This window comes from Myotis nattereri (assembly GCF_964212035.1).
Source record: "Myotis nattereri genome assembly, chromosome: 13".
NCBI lineage: Eukaryota > Metazoa > Chordata > Mammalia > Chiroptera > Vespertilionidae > Myotis > Myotis nattereri.
Genome location: NC_138088.1, coordinates 2927388 through 2952700, shown reverse-complemented (window position 1 = coordinate 2952700; position 25313 = coordinate 2927388). Strand labels below are relative to the sequence as shown.

Genomic DNA, 25313 nt, shown 5'->3' with positions numbered 1-25313 from the left:
GAGGGTGGGGACTAGCCCAAGGTCATGCTGTCTGCAGAGGGTGGGGACTAGCCCAAGGTCATGCTGTCTGTGGAGGGTGGGGACTAGCCCAGGTCATGCTGTCTGTGGAGGGTGGGGACTAGCCCAGGTCATGCTGTCTGTGGAGGGTGGGGACTAGCCCAGGTCATGCTGTCTGTGGAGGGTGGGGACTAGCCCAAGGTCATGCTGTCTGTGGAAGGTGGGGACTAGTCCAAGGTCATGCTGTCTGTGGAGGGTGGGGACTAGTCCAAGGTCGTGCTGTCTGTGGAGGGTGGGGACTAGCCCAGGTCATGCTGTCTGTGGAGGGTGGGGACTAGCCCAGGTCATGCTGTCTGTGGAGGGTGGGGACTAGCCCAGGTCATGCTGTCTGTGGAGGGTGGGGACTAGTCCAAGGTCGTGCTGTCTGTGGAGGGTGGGGACTAGCCCAAGGTCATGCTGTCTGTGGAAGGTGGGGACTAGTCCAAGGTCGTGCTGTCTGTGGAGGGTGGGGACTAGCCCAAGGTGATGCTGTTGACAGGCAAAGCCTGGAGGTCCAGCAGAGGCTGGGGGCCCTGAACTAGAGAGTTCACCACAGAACCGGATCCGCTCAGCGGTGGGTCTGGGGCGGGAGGCCGGTCCCGGGAAGGACACAGTGGGCCCTGACTGCAGACCCACTGAGGGTGGTCCTGGGGAGCACTCCCCATGGGGCGAAGGTACATAAGGGCTGATGACTCAGCGACGGGCCCGGGGAGCTTCTCTCTGGGCTCCTTGCCCATGTGGCTTTTAGGGTGCTCCTGCACTGGTCTTCAGGACTGGCCCAGGCTCCAGCAGACAGTCCCACATTTCCCAGGACCCAGCTCCGCAGAGGGGTCAGGCTGCTGGCACACCTGTGAGGGGTGCTGCTGGCCCCTCGGCTCTCCTCCTGGCCAGTGGCCTTTCAGTGCAGGGCACCTGTCACAATTCCTAGGCCTGGTGCAAGCGCCCCCGGAACCCTGAGCTTCCTCACCCCCGTTTCTGGGCCAGGTGGGGCTTCCTCTGATGTCTTCCCTGGCCGAGCCCTCTGGGCCCCGCTGGACACAGGAAGGAGCTGGGCGGGCGGAGCCCTGGTCTCAGGGCCTGAGCCATCTGTAAGCCGCACGTCAGGGCTGGGACGGCCTTGGGACCTGCCGCATCTGTGCTCATGTACGGCTTACTTTAGGGTGGGTTTCAGGCTGCGGGAGTCCACCCTCAGCAGATAGAGCCGGCACCGGGCACTTGGCTGGGAGGCACTGTGCACATGTTACACGTGTGGGGAAATGAGACCGGCCCCAGGGGAAGCGGCTTCCCGCTCTCTCCAGGTGGGGCAGGTGCCCTGGGCTGTGTCATCGGGTCCCTCGGAACGTCGGCCCACGGGCTGCAGAAGCAGCCAGTGAAGACGTGGTGCTGCCGGTGGGTCTGATGGTGCTTCTGAGCCCAGGCTCCGCTTGTCGGTGGAGGGACGGGGAGAGCACAGCCCATGAGCACGTCCCGCAGAGGCCGGCTTCCTGCTTCCCAGGGCTGAGCGGCCTGTGACCCTCTCCAGTGCTGGCTCCGAAAGGTGTGCTCTCGGTAGTCGCCTTGCCTGGCTGGGAGGGGAGAGTGGTGTGTGTGTGCATGTGTGTGTGTGTGTGTGTGTGTGTGTGCACACGCACACGTGCACACACACACATTTACACACATGTGAGAACCAGTAACACCGTCAGGTTGGGATGGAGGGAAGTTAGTATGTGGGGGGCACACCCATGCATGATAAGATGGGACGTCCGGGAGTCAGCCTGTGGTGTGACTGTCTCCCAGCTGCCGGGTGCTCCTCTGCTGGAAACGGCGTGGTCTCTCACTTCTGCCAGCCTGACTTTGCTTACTGGCTGCATGCTGCGGGCCGTTTCGTCCCCTCTCTGAGCCTTGGTTTCCTCGGTGGTAAACAGGGCCAACCTACCAGGCTTTGGGGATTGAACAGAGCATCCATACATGTCTTCGCTCCCTGGTTGGCGCAGAGGAGACGCTCAGAAAATGTCGGTCTGTCCCTCCTAACCCTCCTTCTCACCCTCCGCTGCCCCTCCTCTTCCTCTTCCCCACCTTCTGCTCACCCCCTCCTCCGTCCTGACCCAGGAGCTCCCTCCGGATGGGCTGGTTGGAGATCTGTCACTCACCGTCCTGCACCCTCTGCGGTCTGGGACGGAGGGCTCTGAGCTCGGAGGTAACAGGTGGCTATTGTGCAGACCACTTCACGGTGCTCGCAAAGCTGGCCGGCCTGTAAATTCCTCCGGCTGTGGCTTTTTGGAAGCTACAGAAGTAGATGTGGGGACATTTCGGGCTCCAGCAGACTGGAGTGCACCTGCAGTCTCTGGTACAAGACGCAGAGGGAAGCCGGTGTGTTGGGCTGGGTCTGAGTGGCGTCAGCTGGGACTTTCAGCCCCTTTGCAGAAAGCACAGAGTAGGTGGGGGTAAACCTGGCGTCTGGGCCCATTCCCGCCCCTCTCCCACACTCAGACACCTGGCCCTGCAAGGCTCAGGACTCACACTGTGGTTCGAGTCTTTCTTTCTTCTTTTTTTTTAGAACGAGTGGAAGGGATGAGGAGAGACACACACAGAGAAACATTGATGTGAGAGAGACACATCGACTGGTTGTTTCCTGCACATGCCCCGACCAGGGCCAGGGATTGAGCCCGCAACTGAGTGGAAGGGAGGGGGAGGTATGTGCCCTTGACCAGAATCAAACCTGCAACCCTTCAGTCTGTGGGCCGGCATTCTAACCCCTGAGCCAAACCAGCTAGGGCATGATTGGACTCTTGTAGACCCAAGGCTTGGTGTGGTGTCAGGCACAGGCTGAGAGCTGATGGCGCCCTGTTCCTGACACTCTGTCCCACCCTGGGTTGGGAAACACCCCTGCAGGACCTGGTGAGAGCTCTGGGGGTGGAGGAGGCACCAAGGCCAAGAATATAAAGACTTGAGCAGCACCTTGGGGTGTAGTCTGTTGGCAGCGAATCGTAGGGGAAGATAGGGGCACTGGGCTGAGTCTGTTTACAGTAGGAATCCACTAATGGCTGTGGCCCGGTTAGAAAGGTCTGGGCTTGGGGATAGGAAAGGAGGGTGTGAGAGCTGTCCCTAAATGACTCTGGGCCAGGGCAGAGCAGCAGGAGAGTGGGATGAGGTGGGCGGGGGGGAGGAGGGGACTGGACTGTACACTTGGGTTCTGGCCCAGGCCACAATAGAAGGAATTTCAAGCTGTACAGATGGTGGAGCTGAGGCTGCTGGCCCTGAGGTGGCCTCAGGCCGCCAGCGTGGACCTAAGGGGCTTGAGCAGATCTATCTGTGCCTTCTGAGGTGGGGTGGAGTTGGCTTGTGCTCGACGTGGGGAGGGCGAGTGGCGTGGACTCTGTCCTGGATGTGGGTGTCACAGGTGGGATGCAGGGCAGGGTTGGGGCTGCAGGGCTGAGCTCACTGAGGCGCTGGCTTCGAAGCTGCACTGGAGAGGATGTCTCCTGGCGGGAGGAGCCACTTCGGTGCTCCCTGGTGTGCACATTGCACAAAACATTTCAGGAGGAAGCCTATTGAAGGGTCAGTGTCCTGCCCCCCCCCCACCCCCCCACTCTTGGTCTCCCTCGAGTGGGTTCTTCGCTGGCATGACAAGGGAGGCCAGAGGCCATGCTGCTAATCACCATGCCCACGTGACCCACTCCAGTCCAGGCGCCTGAGGTCGGGGTGCTGCAGCCAGAGCAGATAGGGCCGTGTGGATGCCTCCAGTTTCTTACTCTACTTGAAACCGTACAAATAAAAGACACAACAGGCAAGTATCAGGCCAGAACTCTACAACGCAGGCCTAGGTGATTCATTTCATAGATCACCTGGCCCCACCCTTACACCTCTTCCTCTTTTTTTAGAAGTTATCATTTTTATTCAGATTTTTTGAAAGCAATAGAAGGGTAGATTAATATCAATCTTCCCAAGTTAAGACCTAAAACTGTTTCTAAAATTTTAAATAAGAAAACTCCTGTTTGAAGTACAAGGATAATCAGTATCACCTTAAACCAGCAATAAAAATTAAAATATAGAGAGAAACCAAGATGGCAGCATAGGTAAACACTGGAGTTTGCTGCCTCACACAACCACTTCAAAAATACAACTAAAAGACAGAACAGTCATTATCCAGAACCACAGGAAGGCTGGCTGAGTGCAAATTCTACAACTAGGAGGAAAGAGAAAACCATACCGCGACAAAGAGGAGGCGCAGTGCGGAAGTAAAATACTAAGGTACAGAGGCACACATGGAGAGGGCTGGTGGCTGAGGGCGTGGTTGTTGTTTTCAATACGGAGGGAGTCTCAGGCTCTGAGCTCCAGTTCCGGCGAGTCTCTAGGGACCCAGACTCATACGGGAGAAGCGGGACTGTCTGGCATCGGTCAGAACTTGAGGGCAGCTTTCTCTCAGAGGGGCTTGCAGCGATTACCGGGACATTGAGAAGCAGAGCCTCTGAAGGCAGGACTGAGAGCAGCCATAACTGCTAGCCCTGCCCTGTTGATCCCGTGGGACCTGCCCCAACCAAGCCCTGCAGGGAGGCTTTTGCTGGATAGCCTCAGGCAAAGGCTAGATTAGCACCTCCCTAGAGATCCAGGAGCCAGGAAGCCCAGAGGTCAGAGTGGGACAATCCAGTTTGCAGCTCCGTGGAACCATAAAGGACACACTCAGGGGGCAGACTCAGTGAGCACCAAAGCCCCATTGAAGCAAGTCTTGCCCCGGAGGTGCGTCTCCAACACAGAAGTTCTCCCACTGCAGACACAGCTGATTCTCATAGCCAGCTGGCCTGGAGGTCAATTCCTTCCAGTGATAACTACAACAATCAAGGCTTAACTACAACAAGACTGTGCACAAAGCCCACAAGGGGATGCACCAAGAGTGTCTACCTCAGGTAATTGGGGAGGCTGAACCACTGGGCCCTAGAGGACACTCAGCACAGAAAACCACCTTATCAACACAGGGAAGCATAAAAAATGCAGAGACAAAGAAAAAGGACACAAATGACAGAAATGGAGGAAAGCAAACTACTGGATATAGAGTTCAAAACCACACTTTTAAGGTTTTTCAAGAATTTTCTAGAAACTGCCCATAAACTTAATGAGATCTACAAGAAATCTATTGAGACCTTCGAGGTTGTGATAAAGGACCAACTAGAAATTAAGCATACACTGACTGAAATAAAGAATATTATACAGACTCCCAACAGCAGACTAGAGGATTGCAAGAATCAAGTCAACAATTTGAAATATGAAGAAGCAAAAAACACCCAACCAGAAAAGCAAAATGAAAAAAGAATCCAAAAATACGAGGATAGTGTAAGGAGCCTCTGGGACAGCTTCAAGCATACCAACATCTGAATTATAGAGGTGCCAGAAGAAGAGAGAGAGCAAGATATTGAAAACCTATTTGAAGAAATAATGACAGAAAACTTCCCCTACCTGGTGAAAGAAATAGACTTACAAGTCCAGGAAGCACAGAGAACCCCAAACAAAAGAGGACCACACCAAGACACATCATAATTAAAATGCCAAGGACAAAAGACAAAGAGAGAATCTTAAAAGCAGCAAGAGAAAGAAAGTCAGTTACCTACAAGGGAGTACCCATACGACTGTCAGCTGATTTCTTAACAGAAACTTTGCAGGCCAGAAGGGAGTGGCAAGAAATATTCAAAGTGATGAATGCCAAGAACCTACAACCAAGATTACTTTATCCAGCAAAGCTATCATTCAGAATTGAAGGTCAGAGAAAGAGCTTCACAGATAAGAAAAAGCTAAAGGAGTTCATCACCACCAAACCAGTATTATATGAAATGCTGAAAGGTATCCTTTAAGAAGAGGAAGAAGAAGAAAAAGGTAAAGATACAACTTATGAACAACAAATACATATCTATCAACAAGTGAATCTGAAAATCAAGTGAATAAATAATCTGATGAACAGAATACACTGGTGAATATGATAGATCAGGGGCATAGAAAGGGAGTGGACTGACAATTCTCGGGGGGAAAGGGGTGTGGGGGGTGTGGGAAGAGACTGGACAAAAATCGTGCACCTATGGATGAGGACAGTGGGTGGGGAGTGAGGGCGGAGGGTGGGGTGGGAACTGGATGGAGGGGAGTTATGGGGGGAAAAAAGAGGAACAAATGTAATAATCTGAACAATAAAGATTTAATTAATAAAAAAATTAAAATATAAATTTTTATTTAGAATTAAAGCAAATACTTCAGTATCACAAACACAATATTAAACTTTAAGAAATATGCCACTCATTTGGAGTGAGCATTTATTTGCACAATTACAACATGCGGACAAACCCAGAAGAGGGGATAGGCCTGGCATTTGCAGCCAGTGCAGCAGTTGGCCACACCACCAGCACCAAGCGAGACACACATGGGGCTGTGAGCTGCCATGAACTGTCAGTGGTGGGAAGGTGAGGGTGCAGGGGGTGCACTGCTGCTCTCGCGATGACCTGTCAGTGGTGGGAAGGTGAGGGTGCAGGGGGTGCACTGCTGCCTGCTCTCGGCAGAAGACTCTCAAACGTGTGGCCGTGAAGCAAGTGTAGGGTCTCTTGGAGGCAAGGGCTGCCTGATCTCAGAGTCTCAGAGCCCATAAAGCTGCAGGGACGGAGCAGAGCGGCTCTGCCATCACGGAGCTGTGGAGGCAAATGGAGACATGGCCAGCATGCGGCTGCTCCTCTGCAAACTCCAGGAGACCTGCGAGCTGTCTGCTCCCCAGGGCAGAGCCCCGCCTGGGATCTGGATGCAGAGGCAGCTGCTGCTCAGCACTGCTCTCCAGTTACCGTGTTTGGCATCTGTGAGCCAGGTCTGGACGTTGAGAATTCTCGTCTTGTTATTAGACGTTAGTTCCTCTGTTACATTCAGCCTATTACCCGAGTAAAATAAATTAGCTGAAAGTCGGATCCCTCCGACTATTCCCTCGCACACCCGGGATCTTGAGGGGTGGGTGAGGGACATGAGGAGCACCACGGAGGCCCTGGGCCCAGGGGACTGCAGTTAAGGAGACCCTGGAGCTCTGCGGCTGCGGCTGCGCGGCTGTGCAGACTGATGAGCCATGGTGCGACTGGCGTGACCACTGGCGCTGGGTGTACTCCCCTCCTTCTCTCGGTGAAACAGTGGCTGTTGAGGATCCGCTGCAGGGAGGATTCCACCATCCGGCCTCTGCGTCTGAAACCAGGAAAACCTCCGTGTTGCCTTTCCGCGTCGCGTTGCTGCTACTCGCAGTTCGCCTCCACGTCTTCCTTTATCCCCTCCACTCTACCCCAGTGCCGCCTCCAGAACAGTTCTTACAGGCCCAGTGCTGCTGGTTACTTCTTGGTTAATTGTCATTCGTTAGCATAAGCAGAAGACGCCTCTATGGGTGAGTGAGATGGAGCCTGCAGTCTTTTGTGTAAACTGGACCCTCTTTTTCACTTTGTCAAGTCCAGCTGTGTTTACGACTCTCGACACTTGTGATCTCAAGAAAATTAATGCTCTGTAGTTCCCACCCCTATCTCCCCTGTGGCTTATAAATCTCAATTTCTATACAGGTTCTGCTAAATCCACAAATTTACTGTATGGTCTCCCTACTAACTTAAAGCATAGGCTGTTTCCAGACATAAATGACCCAATAATTATATCTTTAGAAACCCTCTAACAAGTGTATTTTACATACTTACTACTGAACCCAGTACACACTCTGGCTAGAGCACAGCAGATTTCTCTTTTGGTCAGTGCCACATAATAGGAGGGTTTATGACGTGAACAGTGACACAAGGTCACGCTGACGGGGGGGCATATTGTGTTCCTAGTCCGCCAACACACGTGGGCATAGACTCCCCAACTTGTCAGAATGTATAGGAGCAACAGCTTGTTTGAACCAAATAGCCACAGATTCTGAAGTGGCTCTGAGCTGCTGCCAAGCCTCAGGGCGTCACCCCAGTCTGGTTGGCCTTAGTTCAGGTCTGGGGGTAGAGGGGCCCATCTGATCACTCAGAGGGGCGCTCAGTTCACAGATCCATGGACACTAAGGTAAGCCATTCTCCGGCAGGGTCTGGCTGGAAAGTGAAGTATCTGGGGAGAGCAGCCAAGAAGGACATGTGGAAGGGGTGAGGGCAGATCTAGTACCTGAACTCTGGATGGTAAGATTCACTCCAAGTCGGCAGTTAGATGTGGGGATAAAGAATGGTGTCCTGCCCTGGCCAGGTGGCTCAGTCAGTTAGAGCATCGTCTTATATACCAAAAAATTGTGGGTTTTGATTTCTGGTCATTTCTCTCTCTCTCTCTCTCTCTCTCTCTCTCTCTCTCTCTCTCTCAAAAAAGAAAAAAAAAAATGGTGGACCTGACATTCAGAAGAAGCCAGGTCAAGACTGGAACAAGGGGAGGCGATGCAGAACAGGCTGGTCCCACATGCATATGTGGTAGTTAAAATTCAGAGGGATGCCAAAACCGGTTTGGCTCAGTGGATAGAGCGTCGGCCTGCAGACTGAGAGGTCCCAGGTTCGATTCCGGTCAAGGGCATGTACCTGGGTTGCGGGCACATCCCCAGTAGGAGATGTGCAGGAGGCAGCTGATTGATGTTTCTCTCTCATCGATGTTTCTAACTCTCTATCTCTCTCCCTTTCTCTCTGTAAAAAATCAATAAAATATATTTAAAAAAAAATAAATTCAGAGGGATATCTAAGCTATAGAGGTCCCCCCTGAGGAGCGAGGGGTCCCAGCCCCACACCAGGCGCCCCAGCCCAGGGTTCCAGTGAAGGAAGAGAAGTCCCCATAACTTCTGGCTGTGAAAACCAGTGGGGATTGAGGCTGAGGGAGATGGAGGCAGCTGGAGTCGCAGATGTTCCTTCTAAAAGGCTCACTCGAACTCATTCAGACTCACTCGCTCTGAGCTCCAGTGCTGGGGCAGCAGTCTGAAAGGCACCAGGACATGTGGGGAGGAACTGAATTGTCTGGCTTTGGGATGAGGGCTAGGGGGGCAGCTTTCTCCCAGACAGAAGTGCTGTCAGAGGCCATTGTTCCTGTGCTGACTGACCCCCCCACCCCCCCGTCCTCCCGCAGGCATAGCCGCCATATCTGAGTCTTTATTAACCTGGCTCACACTCTTTGCTTTGCCCTCATGATTCCCTGAGACCCCTCCCACCCAACTTTTGGACCCACCCAAGCCACTTCCAGTGGCTTTTCCATATAAATGTCCTATCTTGGTTCACACTGAGGACTTTCCTAAATTCTCTCAAAGTTGCACAAATCCCCAAAAGCAGCATCTGGCCTCAGCATGCCAGTAAGTGGCCCCAGGCTCATCACTAGCAGCAGCTAGACTCGGTTCACAACTTGGCCTCTCCCGGCACCTCCAAGTCCAGCACAAGTAGCAGCCACCTGCAGATTGCTTTGTAGCTCATGCTGGGTAGCCCCAGGCAGGGCATAGGTGGCAGCTGACCTTGGCCTGCACCTCCTGGGAGGCCCCTAAGGCAGTGCACCCAGTAGGCAGCTTCAGACCATGCTGGAGCACCACCCAACCACATCCATGAGCAACACACTCAAGGGGTGGAATCAGTGGGCATCAGAGTGCCGCTGAAGTGAGTTCTGCTCCATGGGTTTGGCCCCTGCACAGCAGCTCCTCTGCTGTAGTTGCAGCTGGTCCTCATAGCTGATCAGCCTAAGGGTCAACCCCTTCCATTGATGTGCCAACAACAGAAGGTGCACACAGCCAAAATGGGGGAGAGGGGCACACATAAGCACCCAGCTTGGGTGACTGACGAGGTTGTACCACTGGGCCCTACAGGAAATCTACTACATAAGCCAACCCTTCCAAGACTGGTAGACATAGCAGATCTACCTAATGCATAGAAACAAACATAATAGGCAGCCAAAATGAGGAGACAAAAATGTCCCAAATGAAAGAACAGGAGAAATCTCGAGAAAAAGAATTAAATGAAGTGAAGGACAGCAAACTATGAAGAGTTCCAAACAGTGGTTTTAAGGATGGTTAAAGACCTCAGTGGGACTTCAACAGCATGAAAATACACTAGAAGGAATCAACAGCAGGATAGATGAAGCAGAGGGTCACATCAGCAATTTGGGAGACAAGGTAGCAGAAAACACCCAGTCAGCAGAAAAAAAAAAAGAATAAAAAATGAGTATAGTTTATGGGATCTCAGGGACAACATCAAGTGTAACATCTGCATCATAGGGGTACCAGAAGGAGAAGACATAGAGCAACAGATTGAGAGCTTATTTGAAGAAATAATGACTGAAAACTTTTCTAACCTGGTGAAGGAAAAAGACACACAAGGTCAGGAAGCACAAAGAGGCCCAAACAAGATGAACCCAAAGAGGTCCATGTCAAGACACACCATAATTAAAATGCCAAAGGTTAAAGACAAGGAGAGAATTTTAAAAGCAGCAAGAGAAGAGCAGTTACCTACAAGGGAGCTCCCATAAGACTGTTAGATGATTTATCAACAGAACCTTTGCAGGTCAGAAGGGATTGGCACAAAATAGTCAAAGCAATGAAAGGCAAGGACCTACAACCAAGATTACTCAGCGAGGCTGTCATTTAGAATTGAAGGAGAGATAAAGAGCTTCCCAGACAAGAAAAAGCTAAAGCAGTTCATCACCACCAAACCAATATTATGAGACATGTTAAAGATCTTCTTGAATAACAATAACAACAATAACAATATAATGGCAATAAATTCATATCTATCAAAAATTACTTTAAATGAAAATAGGTTTAATACTCCAATCAAAAGACATAGGGTGGCTGAGTGGATAAGAAAACAAGACCTTTACATATGCTGTCTATGAAAGACTCACTTAGATCAAAAGACACACACAGACTGAAAGTAAAGGGATGGAAAAAGATATTTTATAAAAATGAAAACAAACAAAAACACTGGGGTAACAATACTTATACCAGACAAAATAGACTTTAAAACAGAGGCTGTAACAAGAGACAGAGAAGGACCCAGCAATTCCACTTCTGGGTATTTATCCAAGGAAACCCACAACATTAATTCTGAAAAACATATGCATCTGTATGTTCATTGCAGCATTATTTATAATAGCCAAAATACGGAAGCAACTTAAGTGTCCACCAATAGATGAATGAATAAAGAAGAGGTGCATATATGCAATGGATTATGACTCAGCCATAAAAAAGAATGAATTTTTGCCATCTGAAGTAAGAGGGTATTGTGCTGAGTGAAATAAGTCACATAGAGAAAGACAAATGCCTGATAATTTCACTTGTATGTGTAATGTAAAAAACAAAATAGATGACTAAGTGGAACCAAAAAAGACTCACAGATACAGAGAACACTTTGACAGTTGCCAGATGGGAGGGGTGTTTGGGGGATGGGAAAGGTGAAGGGATTAAGAAGTACAAATTGGTAGTTCCAGAATAGTCATAGGGATGTCAAGTACAATATCGGGAATATAGTCAGTAATTTAATAACTGTGTATGGTGTCAGATGGTACTAGATTTATCAGGCTGATCATTTTGTAAGTTACATAAATGTCTAATCACTGGGAACACCTGCAACTAATATAATATTGTGTGTCAACTGTAATTGAAAAGTAAAACAATTGTTTTTTAAGAAAGAATGGCGTTTCTTCCCCTCCTTGCTCTGGCCAAGGCACACTCCAGGAGTGCAGGTCAGGACCTTGGACAGCGCCAGGCAGTGCCGCCACCATCAGCACTTCTGCGCCACTTCTGCGCTCAGACAGCCGTGGGTGCCCTGCTCCCTCTGGAACTCCGAGTTGTTAGGCAACTTGGGTCTCTTTGTATCAGCACGTCCCCCAGGACGTTGGACCTGTTTCAGGAAAGGCCCTTGTTTTCAGCCTGGAGAGCAGATCTCCTTTCTCACTGTGCCTCTCTTTCTTTTCTTTTTTTTGTTAATCCTCACCAGAGGATATTTTCTCCATTGATTTTTAGAGAGATGGGGAAAGACAGAGAGAAACATCGATGTGAGGAAACACACCGACTGGTTGCCTCCCGCACGCACCCCAGCCAGGGCGGGGATCAAGCCTGCAACTGAGGTATGTGCCCTTGATCGTAATCGAACCCTCCACCCTTCAGTCCACAGGCTGAAGCTCTAACCACTGAGCAGTCGGCTAGGGCTTCTTCATTGCTTTGACTGTTGGCTTCTGAAAGCCAGACTCGGGGCAAGGACAGGAGGGAGAGGATGGGGGGACTTGAGATCCTTGTGTTCTGAGCCAGGCGACCTCGAGTTATTCTCAGGAGTTCCCAGCAGCTCTTCTTACCCTCCCTGTGATTTGGAAGCCGCCTGGAAGCAGGCGAGGGCATGCCAAGTGTGATTAGGTGCCATTTCAAGTCAGTGGGCGGAAGGTGACCGGGGAGGGCTACAGGCAAGCAGCCTTCTCCCCTGGCCGTGGCTCCAGAGAGCCCTAGACAAGCCACCAGGCCCATTGACACTCACAGCTTGGTGGGCGCCAAGGCCAGAGGGGCGGGCTACTGGGCCTGGGACTGAGGCCATCTGGGTTGAGGACTCTTCCTTGCAAGTTTTGGAGAAGAGGCCGGGGCCCAAGTTGTGTAAAGACTTGCAGTGGGCCTGGGTGGGGTGATCCCCAAGGCATTTCCACTTCTCTGCATTCACACGCCAGGTGGACTCAGCGTCTCCCACGCTGGAGACCTTGAGAGGGAACATTTCCAAATGTAGAAAGGGTAAATGTTGGGGCACTGCTGCCCCCCGAGTGTTGGTGGGGGGAGCTGGGCTGGATTTTGAAGTCAGAAACACTCATTTGTGAGCCTGGCTTCCCACCATCCTGCTGCGGTTTCGGAAGGAGGCGTCTGGCAGCTGCCGGAGCCCTGCGTTCCTCAGCTGTAAAGGGGACAGTGTCGCCTACTCTCTAGAATCGTTGTGAAAATAGAGACAAATGTAGACAGTGCTCAGGGGGAGTCTCAGCCCTCCCTTCCCAGAGGGTCCTTCTTCTGAGGTCCTTGGAGGGAGCACAGCAGCCAGGCTCCGGGGCGCCCTCACCTCCATTTCCCGTGCTGCTGAGAGTGAGGCCTGGGGCCGACAAAGGCCCTACCCCCTCTCTCGGAACTGAGGAGCCTCTGTGTGCATGCAGAGGCCGCCCCGTGCTGTTGGCTCCCCAGATGTGAGGTTAGATATTCTGTTGCTCCCAGGGCAGGAAGGAATGAGGGGTCATGGGTAGGGCAGGGTTAGGGTTAGAGGCAATCTTAGTTTACTCCCAATTTCCCCTCCCTCCCTGGGGGCCTCTGCCTGCAGCCCTGGTACTTGCTCTGCCCTCTGGGTTGGGGGAATGAAGTCTGAGAACCACATGGTTATAAACTAACAGCTCTTTCTTTTAGGTTTTACACAATTATAAGGACAGATCAGTTCTCAGCCATGTCACTGCTAGTCCCTTTAAGAGAAATGAGGAAAGTTTATGGGACACAACTCAGGGCAGGCACAGCCCTGCTTCTCAGCTTGTCTCACAGGGGACATGCCTCCTGGGGGTGGGGTGGGGGTGGGGGTGCTCCTCTTTTTTAAGACCTCCAGCTGATTAGATGAGGCCCCCTAAATTGTGGAGGATAATTTGCTTTACTGAGAATCTACTGACATAACTGTTAATCGCATCGAAAAAATACATTTAGAGCAATATTTAGACTAGTATTTGACCAAATAACTGGCCACCGTAGCCTAGCCAATTTGACACATAAAATTAAACCTCACAGATGGGGACAATGCCATCAGGGTTGATAAATGCTCCTATGCTACATGTTTAAACCCAAGAGGCTCGGATCTGAGAGCACCCCACCGCTTGACAATGCAGAGTGTGGGTTTTGAGTGTGCCGGGCTGGGCTCTGCTCTCTGCTTCCTGTCTGGGCTGTGACATGCTCCCTTATCCTTCTGTGAGAAGACAATGGCTCGAATCTCATAGGAGTGCTGGAGGCAGAGTGAGGTCCCCATTTCCCCTTCGGCCTCTGGGGGCCACTGCCTGCAGCCCTGGTACCTGCTGTGCCCTCTGGGTCGGGGAAGTGGACAGAGCTGAGCTTTTAGGGCTCAGCAGGTGCCTGCTTGTCCATGTCTGGGGTGCGGGGCAGTGGGGCCCTCAGGAACCTCGGCAGCAGAGCTGTGGCAGGGAAGGGCCGGAGCTCACAGGGAGCCGGATGTGGCGGCGGAGGAGAGGACGCGTGGCGTGTGCGCAGGCCCCGGAAGGTGAGGGGCCCTCCTGCCGACACCTTCCTCCTCTCAGTCAGGCTCCTGTTCTCTTCCCCTTTGCCCTGCAGCGTAAACATGCGGCTTTGGGTGCCCAGGGAGGACCGGCGGGCATGCCAGTGGGCAGAGTGCATTTCGGAGCAGGTTATTGAGGCAGGACGTGTGGGTGAGGCAGAGAAATGTCGTGAAGTGAGCTGGGGAGCCCTCTGACCCCCTCAGAGCGAGGGGAGAGCAGGTCATCACCTGGCCAGGGCTCCGTTCCGGCAGCCTGCCCGGGAACAGTGGCTGAGAACACTTCCCATCGCCTCTTCCCAGGGCAACCTGGCTGGGACCCTTAGCAAGCATCCTGCCGGCGGAGGGGCGGGGGGGCGGGCAGCGAGGGTGGGAAAGGACAGTGTAATATCTGAGACTGAAAAGGGAACATTTGTGGGCCTCTAAAAAGTTGGCTGCCTTGAGGCCAGTGAGCCTGGAGGTACTGTATTTTTCCACGTGTAAGACACTGTTTTTTCTAAAATCATTGGACTGAAAACCGAGGGTGTCTTATACACCGAAGCCAGCTGAGGAGGGAGCCGTGTGGCCGCGTAGCTGCCCAGACCTTGGCAAACAGGCTTCCTCCAGTCACGAGCCTTACTGTCACTGACGTCAGCTGATGCTGTACTTGGAGCTGGAGGTGGAGAGTGCGCCGATGCAACAGGGACCAGAGCCTTCTGAGCCCATAAAGATGACAAAAAACAAAAAGATAAATACTAGTAAGCGATTGTCTTACTCTGCAAAATTCAAACTGAATGTAATCAGCTCTGCAAAAGAGCATGGAAATAGAGCTGCAGAGAGACCACGTGGGCCTCGTCCCACGGAGTGTGTGACCAGACCCTGGAGAAAACAGGAAGAACAACTCCTTAAGATGCCAAAAAAGCAGGCCTTCAGAGGGAAACCAGCAAAATGTTTAAAATATTGATTTCTTAATTTTGGGTTAGAAAATTGGGCGGTGTCTTATACATGGGGTGTCATATACACGGACAAATATGGTAGTCACAGAGGCAGGACCCGGGGGAGTGGCCAGCAGGATCCCCTGCCCAGGCGCAAGGGTGCCAAGGAGACTCACAGGCGGGCTGCTGGTGGCTGCAGGTCACTGGGGTGTCAGGAAATTCTGACGCCAGCGGCACCAGCTGTGTGATGTGGGGCCAGGTGGAATCCTGTGGGCAGCTGGGTTTCAGGATCTCACCTGTAAAATGGGCTAATAGGGCCATCTCCGAGGTGAAGGCAAATGAGGAAAAGAAATGTCAATTCCTGCCACACCTAGTAGGTAGCAGCTGCTCCGGAAACGTGAGCTCCCCTGGCTGCGGAGCCCAGGTCCTGTGACCAGAGAACCACCCGGCAACTCCACTTGCAGTTTAGAAAATCTCTTTACCAAAGTAAATATTCTTTCCTTCTATTTCTAATTTGTACTATACAGATTTTTCACACCTAAGAGAAATAGTAGAATAGTGTAACAAACACCCACATTCTCATAACCTGGGTTTAACAGTTGTTAGCATTTTGCTGTGTATCTGCTTCATCTTATTTTTTTCTTCGGGGGGGGGGAGGGGGGATATTTTAAAATAAGTTGCAGACATCATGATAGTTCATTCATAAATACTTAAGTCAACATTCCTAAAATTGTAAGGGCGTTTTTCCTGCCCAGTCACAAGACCATTATCATGCCTAGCAGAATAATCATACTTTCTTATTATAATCTAACAATCCATATTGAAATTTCCCTAGCAGCCTCCAGAGTATCCCTTACAGCTGATCGGTTCAAGTCAGGATTCAATTAAGGACTATATATTGCCACCGGTTGTTATTTCTCATAAGTCTCTTCTTATTTGGACTCGGGCTTGCCAGACCTTTGTGTGTGTGTATGATTTATTTACGTGGTGTTCTTGCTAAAATGCAAGTTCTGATTTGGGGGCTGGAGAGAGGCCTGAGATTCTGCATTTCTAGCAAACTCCTTAGGGCTGTTGCTGGTGGTCCATGGAGTATACTTTGAGTTGCAAAGGTCTAGAACATTCCCCATTTCTTCCCCATGACATGGGCTTGTTGGAGAACCTGGGCCAGTGCCCTGTAAAATGGTTCCTTTGCCAGATCCAGCTGGTTGCTTCCTCATGGTGTCACTTAACTTGTTCATCGTCGTATGTAAATTGGCAGTTAGGGCTGGAGGTGAGTGATATCCAGGTAAGACATTTGGGGTGCCATGTGCTTCTTCTTGCATCGTGTCAAGTGGCACATAAAACAGTGTTCATTGTGACTCGTGGTTGGGCATCAAAAGTCCTTGACTGCTTGGGGTTGTAGCAGGTGCTGTTAGGTGTGAGGGGACACATTTGGGGATTCATTAGCTGTATCAGATTCTCAAAGAGCTGTTAGAAATTTTCACTCACAAAAGACACCCAGGAGTGCTTCGCCAACCCTCGCGGGATATCAGAGCTGTCCCTCCTCACCACGTGTCCCTCCTCACCCACAGAAGTGCCGCCGCAGGCTGAGGACCGCAGCTTTCTGCTGCTGCCATGACTCCCAGGAGGCGTGTCCACCCCTGTGGACGGAGCCCCAGGAACCTGCTGCTTGTTTCCAGGCTCTGCCTGCAGGAGCCCTGGCTGGGCGTGGCCCAGCCCAGATCCCAGGGTGGGGAGAGAAGCTAAAGGTCAAAGGCATGGAGCTGTGTAGAGCAAGGTGAGGCTTTTCACAGAGAAACAAGGCTGGGCCAGGAGCCAGAGTGACTGGGAGGTGGAGTCAGAGCCCATCAGAGTGTGTGACTCAGGAGAGAGGTGGCAAGCCACGGCCTGTGTCTGAGCTCAGTTTTGGGGAGTGAGGACAGCCTTGATGGTTAAGAGGCTTTTTCAGGCACAGAACAAGCTAGGGTTCCAGAATATGTTCACACCATTGAACCTGATAGCCAGTCTCTGAAGGCTGCTGACAGCTGCTCTCTGATGGACGGAGGCCTGAGGAGGGTGAAGGGCCTGCCGTGGGGTGGTGGTCAGTGGTGGTTGTCACCCCTGGGCCAGTGATGACAGTGGTTCAGGCAGACGCCAGGCCGAGGCAGGATGAGGCGAGGGGCTGAGAGCACTCTCCTTCCCAGGCTGGCGGGGTCCTGTGCCTCTCTCCTTGGGAAACAGGTGGGACTGGTCTTGCGCGTGAGGGTCCACCTGCCGGGCTGGTGGGCACCTTGAGAAACAAGCCTAACTCTGGGTGAGATTTGTGCCTGCGGCTGTCTGTAAAGAGTCGGCAGAGCTGGGAAAGCACCGTGTGCATGCTCAGGGAAGGCGAGGCTGCGTCATTTTATATCTTCTCTGTGCTCTGGCTAAGCCACGCACCGTTAGCACAACAGGAAGGAAAATGAGCGGAGATGAAGGCTGTCAGTGGCTGAGATGGAGAGATGGGCTGATTGATTCTGGCTTATTCTTTCATGCCTCCTGAAGCAGAAAGTCAGGAGCCGGCCTGAGCCAGAGTCGGCCAGGCCTCGGCCGCAGGGCCAGCCCGGGGCGTCACACGTCTGCATACACCTGGCTTATCTATGACCGCGACTGGGTCCTGGGGAGCTGGCCCAGCTGTCTCTCCCTTGCTTCTGTGGAGGCCTACTTTACCCGTCAGATAAGGACCGATTCCCTTTACCTTCCCGGAGGGCAGGAGGGCACTCTGTAGAGGCCCTGGCAGTGGAAGGAGCGGGGGTGCCATGCTCCCCTCCCGTGGTCCCTTCTGGGAGACCACCGCTGGTCAACGGTGGAGTGATCTGGACTCAGTCTTCCTGCTTCCAGAGCTCCTGCTCTTCCTGCGGCCTTGACACTGCGGTTTTGTCGTCTCCCATTCTTCCCTCGGGTCCCAGGCTCCCTGGGCCCCTCTGGACTCAGCCCAGTTTCCAGGTGGGGGTGGGAGTCACTGTCTCCACTGGGCGGAGCCCCAGAGCCTCAGTCTCCGCCCTCCTCCAAAGTTATGACCACGCCTTGCATAAGAGTTTGAGGCCCTGCTGGGGCCTGGGAGAGGCTGGTGGCTGGCCCTGAGGCAGGACCAGCAGAGGTGGTGCTTCCGGAACTTCCTGCGAGGAAAGGCGTTTCCCTGCAGCCGGGGCCAGGGTCCTGTCTGAGTCACTAGGCATCAAACTACCCCAAACCGGTGGCTTCCAACAACCGAAATTTATTCTTCCCTCAGTTTTGGAGGCTACAAGTCTGAAATCGAGGTGTCCCAGGGCCGCTCCCTCTGAGCGCTGGGGGAGGACCCTTCCTGGCCTCTCCTGGCTCCTGGTGGCTCCCAGTGCTTTGCCTTGGAGGCGTGTGGATGCTCCCTGCCCGTCCCGCCTCCACCTTCACGAGGCCCGCGTGCCCCTGTGCGTCCTCTCCTCTTCCTTTAAGGGCACCGGGCCTTGGAAGTACGTAGGGCCTAATCCGGTATGACCTCATCCTCACTAATGGTTTCTGCAAACCCCATCGCATTGGAGGTTCCAGGGGATGTGACTTCGGAGAGCCCAGGCAGAGAGCCCACCTCCAGCCTGGTCTGCCCCTTTGTCCAGCCGCAGCAGCTGTTGATACTGTGAGTGTCAGACGCAGTCTCTTTGGGGCAGGGAATGTGGTTGTGGCCTCAGACTGTCCGGGGCCTCGCAGGGTGGGGGCAGGGTGAGCCCTGTGTATTCTCCAGGCTCTCAGCTGCGCCCTCACAACCCACACAGCGGTGTTGAGTTCCTAGTGCTCATGCGGAAGGCCAGGCCCTGCCCTGCAGGTCCCGTGGGACAGACAGGCAGAGCGAGGGTGCAGGGCGCAGGCACGAGCTTGCGATCGATCGCAGACTTGTGTCCCCTCCTGGCTGTGTGGCGCCACCTCCCGGAGTTTATTGAGGCATCTGTAAGGTGGAGGTGATGCAGGTCCCCTGCAGGGTCCGTGAGGATGGGATGGGATGAGGTGTGGAACCCCGGAGGTGCCTCAAACATGCACGCTGCCCTTCCTTTCTACCCAGGAGCTTCTAGAAGCCCAGATGCTGTCCCTCCTTCTGTGCACTTTTCCACGCGCCCCTCAGGGATTGGCATAAAGCTGGAGGCCAGTGATGTCTGAAAGATGAGCAACCTGGTCGGAGGGCAGCACTGGGCGTCTAGAGGACTCCCTGCTCTCAAGGAGCCCCGGCCAGGCAGGAGGGTTGTTGGTGCTGCGATGGTGGACTTTGTATGCAGTATGGGGGTGGGGTGGAGGCCCACGAACAAGCCCTGAAAGCCGGGGAGTTTTCCAGGAGGAGGGAGTGGTTCAGGCATCCCAGGAGAAGCAGGGTAGAGGCCCCGGGACTGACCGAGAATGGCCAGGGTGCGGTGACTCCTCAGCCCCAGCAACCGGTTCTTGGAACTCAGGGTGCAGGTCAGGTAAGCTGGAGGGAGCCCTGCCCAGGTTCTCTGTAACACACACAGTGCTATTGCACTGCAATGGAGACAGCAGAGCGAAGCCCCTGGGGTCTACTCTCATTGTCTCTGTTCCCTGACAGTCCTTGTCCATAGACATATTTTTAGTCACAACACAACTACAGTTTTGCAGAGAGTAAGAGAGATAGAGAGTTAGAAACATCGATCAGCTGCCTCCTGCACACCCCCTACTGGGGATGTGCCCGCCACCAAGGTACATACCCTTTATCGGAATCGAACCTGTGACCTTTCAGTCCGCAGGCCAATGCTCTATCCACCGAGCCAAACCAGCTAGGGTACAACTACAGTTTTGGTTACAGCTTTATTTATTACTAGAGGCCCGGTGCACAAAAATTTGTGCACTCGGGGGAGGAGGGGGGTCCCTCAGCCTGGCCTGTGCCCTCGCACAGTCTGGGACCCCTTGGGGGATGACCACCTGCTGGCTTAGGCCTGCTCCCTGGGGAATTGGGCCTAAGCTGGCAGTCAGATGTCCCTCTGGCAGCCCGGGAGCCCACGGGGGATGTCCACTTGCCAGCGGGGAGCAGGCCTAAGCTGCAGTCGGACATCCTTAGCGCTGCTGAGTGGGCGGGAGAGGCTCCCACCACCACCGCTGTACTGGCATTCGGCAGCCTGGCTTGTGGCTGAGCAGAGCTCCCCCTGTGGGAGCGCACTGACCACCAAGGGGCAGCTCCTGCTTTGAGCGTCTGTCCCCTGGTGGTCAGTGTGTGTCATAGTGACCAGTCATTCCCAGTCTTTCTGCTGTTAGGGTCAGTTTGCATATTACCCTTTTACTATATAGGATAGAGGCCTGGTGCACGGGTGGGGGCCAGCTGGTTTGCCCTGAATGGTGTCTCGGATCAGGGTGGGGGGTCCCGCTTGGGTGCTTGGCCAGCCTGGGTGAGGGCTGATGGGTGTTTGCAGGCTGGTCACACCCCCTTCAGGGTGGGGGTCCCCACTTGGGTGCCTGGCCAGCCTGGGTGAGGGGCTGATGGCTGTTTGCAGCTGGTCACACTCCCTTTAGGGTGGGGAGGGGTCCCCACTGGGGTGCCTGGACAGTCTGGGTGGGGGGCTGAGGGCCATTTTCAGGCTGGCCAAGCCCCCCAGTGACAGAAGCTCCCAGCCTCTCCTTTTTTTCCTTCTTTTTTTTTTTTATTCTGGGAGTTATTTACCTCCTGTAATTGTAACTTTGTTGCCTTCAGTGGAGCTCAGAGCTGGTGGGAAGCTTGGCTTCCTCCATCACTGGAGCAACCAAGCCTCCTGCTCGCTTCAGCTCTGTGGCTGCCGGCCACCATCTTGGTTGGGTTAATTTGCATATAGTCACTCTGATTGGCTGATGGGCGTGGCTTAAGGTGTAGTGAAGGTACGGTCAATTTGCATGTTTGTTTTTTATTAGATTAGATACTGTAAACACTTTTCACTATTGCTACAGTTTTCATAATTACCATTTCAACTAGAGGCCTGGCGCACGAAATTCATGCATGGGTAGGGTCCCTAGGCCTGGCTGGTGATCAGGGTCGATCTGTGGAGTGACTAGTGGGGGGGCCCCACCTTGGATGGCCTGGTGCTGCCCGCTCACCGGCCCCGCCCCCCACCCCTGCCACCAGTCTTCTCCTTCTGGGGGTGACCAGTGGGGCGATCAGGGGCCACCCTTGCACCCGCCTTGGCTGGCCTGGTGCTACCTGCTTGCTGGCCTCACCCCCTGTCCCCCACTGCTGCCACTGGTCAGTCAGTGCATTTCATAGCGATGGGTTGTTCCACCGGTCATTCCGCCGTTTGGTCAATTTGCATATTAGGGTTTATATGGATAGAGGCCTGGTGCATGAAATTTGTGCACTTGGCGGGGAGTGGGAGGGGGTCCCTCAGCCCGGATTGCAAGAGGGTGCAGGCCAGGCCGAGGGACCCCACTGGTGCATAATTGGGGTTGGGGAGGGATGCGGGAGGTTGGCCAGCCGGGAGGGACTGTGGAAGGGCTCCAGGGCAAGTCCGGCCTTTCTCGCTCAGTCCCGATCGGCCAGACCTCAGCAGCAAGCTAACCTACTGGTCAGAGTGTTTGCCCCCCTGGTGGTCAGTGAACATGATAGCAACTGGTTGACCGGTCAACTATCTGCCCCCTGGTGGTCAGTACATGTCATAGCGACCATAGCATATTACACTTTGATTGGTTGACCAAACGGATGACTGGACACTTAGCATATTAGGCTTTTATTATATAGGACTAGAGGCCCGGTGCACGAAATTCGTGCACTGGGGGATGTGGTTCCCTCAGCCCAGCCCGCCCCCTCTCACAGTCCGGATGTCCTACTGATGGCCACAGTCTGGCAGCAGAGGCTCAGAGCAGGCGTCCTGTGTGTGTGTGTGTGTGTGTGTGTGTGTGTATGTCCGCTGGGGGCCTGCCCCCAGCCACATTGGAGGCTCAGAGCAGGCGCTGTGTGTGTGTGTGTGTGTGTGTGAGTGTGTGTGTCTGCTGCGGGCCTGCCCCCAGCCACACTATGGAGGCTTGGAGAAGGCACCCCTCTGTGTTGATCTCTCAGGCTCCTGGCCTCCACTGCGTGTTTTTCTCTCCCTTGAGTTGTGGCCAGGGTAGGGTGCTGCCTGCAGGCTGCGCTTTCCTGCTCATGGATCACTGGATCACTGCAGAGACCGGGGGTAGGCCCTGCTGGGTGTGGCCTGTAGGGAACTTTCCTGCTCTGGGATCGCCATGGTGATCCCAGGAGCAGGCCCACCTAGGGGCGGGCCGCCCTCCGCACTTGCCTGCTCTGGGATCGCCATGGGGTCCCGGCTGGGGGTGGGACTTTGGCGGCGTGGAGCTTAGGCGGCACACGGGGGTCCTGGCTGGGGTGGGACTTAGGTGACGTGATCGCCCGCCTAAGCCTGGCCGCCCAGGGCCGCACACGGGGCCCGGATGGCATCTGGCGCTGGCCAGCCCTGCCTGCAGTATGCAAATTAGCTGCCATCTTTGCTGGCAGTTAATTTGCATATGGCGCTGATTAGCCAATGGGAAGCATAGCGAAGGTACGGTCAATTACCCTTTTTGTCTTTTATTAGATAGGATAGCTGCATAAAAATTGGCCATTAGGTTTATGGTTGTTGTTTTTTAACTTTATGTAATTTTCTTTTCCCCCCTGCAGTTTTAATGAGGAATAATCAACATATGTCATGGTATAACTTTAAGGTATACTAGGTTGATGTTCTTTAATTTATTTAAACATCACCTTTTGTTAGAGGTTTAGATTGTTTTCTGTTTCTGGATATTTTAAATCATGCAGTGTTGAACATCTTAAAGTAGTTTTTTCCTTCTAATGAATTATTTTTTCAAGAAAAGTGAGATTATTGGGTCAAAGACTATGAGCATTTTTATGGAACTCGCAATGGTAATGCCAAATTGTTTTTAAAAAGGAGCGTTTCTCCATCAGCTGTGTGAGGTCAGTTTTATTGTCACTCAGCAAGCATTTGGCATTGCAGTTACCAACCGTTGTTTTTCTTTGTTGCAATTTTAATAGATGTGAAATGACTTCCCATTTTAGATTAGTTTTAAAAATTTATTGATTTTAGAGAGAGAGGAAGGGAGAGGGAAACATCGATTATTTGTCCCACTTATTTATGCATTAATTGGTTGATTATTTTTTAAAAATATGTTTTTATTGATTTTTAGAGAGAGAGGAAGGGCGAGGGATAGAGAGATAGAAACATCGATGAGAGAGAAACATAAATTGGCTGCCTCCTGCATGTCGCCTACTGGGGATGGAGCCTGCAACCCAGGCATGTGCACTTTATTGGAATTGAACCCGGGACCCTTCAGTCCACAGGCTGTTGATGCTCTATCCACTGAGCCAAACCAGCTAGGGCTCATTTGACTTTTCTATTTAATCTTTAATCTTTTAATCTTTCCAGAGTTTATTTTTGCTGTGTGAAGTTAAGTGTTTTTCTGAATTAATTACTTTTCCTCAAAACTACCAGTTATCACAGCACAATTATATATCTAGAATTTCTTTCTACATTATTTGGTGAGGCCTATCTTGTAATCCATTAAATTCTTATGTGCAGTAAGGTCTATTTATGGATTAAAAAATTCAGACCCATATTTCTACATTTGTGCCAGTTCTATAGTACTTTACTTATTATTGTTCTGTAATACATTTTTATATCTAGTTTCTTCTCATTATTTTTCTTTACAGAATTTTATTTAATATTCTCATCTGTTTATTTTCCAAATGACTATAGAATACTTTTATTCAATTCCTTTGGGTCCCCCTGCCCTGCCCAGGCCCCAGGGGAGGCACCTCCTGCCTGGGGCATGGGGTTCTGTCCCCTCTCGTGCACTCAGACCACTGCTCTAGCAGTTCTCCCATCTCTCCTCCATCAGCATGCTCTGCCGTCAGCTTCCAAGCAGACTGTGCTGTCCTTCCGAAGCAGCTCTCGCTCGGCCCCATTCCCTCTCCATCACTCTCCCATTTCCCTGTCCCCTTTACAGCACCGGTGCTCTCACGGTGCCATTGGAACAGCTCCGCTCAGTGCCCTCAAGACGTCCATGTCACCGTGTCCTGTGACCCAGACATCTCAGTCTTCTTACCTGACCCATCGGCAGCAGTTGGAACCTGACAGCCCCTCCCCCTTTCCACTGGGCTGGGGTGGGCCACAGGCTCCTTTCTCTCAGTTCTGCACTGGGCCCCTGTCCTCTCCGTGACCACTGCGCATGGCAGGGTCCCATGCCTCAGACTTGGGACGTCTTCCCTTCCCCAGTTACCCTCCCTTCCCTGGCGACCTTTAAAGAACACACACACACACACACACACACACACACACACACACCGATAACGCCCAGGCATTGCGACCCATGGGGCCTCCGGCCTCAGTTCCAGACGTGCTTGTCCGTCCGGGTGGCCAGGTTGTCTGCTCAGAAGGCAACAGGCTTCTCAGATGAGCATTTTCCAGTGAAGCTTCATTTTCCAGTCTACGTGGGCTCCATCTGTCCACTGTTCCAGGTGCTCAGGCTCAAGGTTGTGGGGTTCCCCTCGCTCTCCTCCTTTTTCCTTGTCCCAGAAGCCCGTCCTCCCAGCTCACCCCACTGACCACTCCCATGGCTGCTGTTCTGGTCCAACCTGCCACTGCTCTCCCCTGGATTAGAGGAATGGCCTCCCCACCTCTGCATTTACCCCTTTGGTCTGTTCACAGCCCGGCAGCCAGAGTGATGCTGATGCAACAGCTCCTGGCACACCACTCCTCTGATCAGAACCCCTGGCTCCCCATCTCACACAGCAAAGGCTAACATGGTGATGGTGGTGCCAGGCATGGCCTCTCTCCCTGCCCAGCTCCTCTTGGCCCTGGCTTATTGCCTTGGGCTACGGTGCTGCTCTGAGCTGCCTTCAGCACAAGTGTGTCTCTTCCCAGAGCTCCACAGGCTCCCTCCTGGCTTCCAAGGCCTTTGCATAAGGGTTCCCTCAACCAGGGTTCCCTCAACCAGGGTTCCCTCAACCAGGGTTCCCTCAACCGGGGTTCCCTCAACCGGGGTTCCCTGGCCTCCTCTCAGTGCTCCTCCATCTCCCCATCCTGGCCTAAGAGACCCCCTCACAGACTTAGTTTTGTCTACAATGGTGATCACCAACTAATATACCCTATAATCTACTAATCATTTTCTGTTGCCTCCACTAGACTGTAAACTCCAAGGTGTCAGAGATCCTTGTCCAGTGCAGGAGCAGAGTGGG

General features: G+C 52.8%; 1 protein-coding gene and 1 pseudogene across 2 annotated transcripts in view; one reads left to right on the top strand and one right to left on the bottom strand.

Annotated features, from left to right (window-relative positions):
• Window positions 1-25313, top strand: part of GRID1 (glutamate ionotropic receptor delta type subunit 1) — a 589948-nt gene that overhangs the window by 44609 nt on the left and 520026 nt on the right. The gene's annotated exons all lie outside the window — the stretch shown is intronic.
• On the bottom strand, window positions 6498-7196 carry LOC308529124 (ornithine decarboxylase antizyme 1-like; annotated as a pseudogene). Its single transcript has one exon. The product of its transcript is annotated as an ornithine decarboxylase antizyme 1-like (transcript).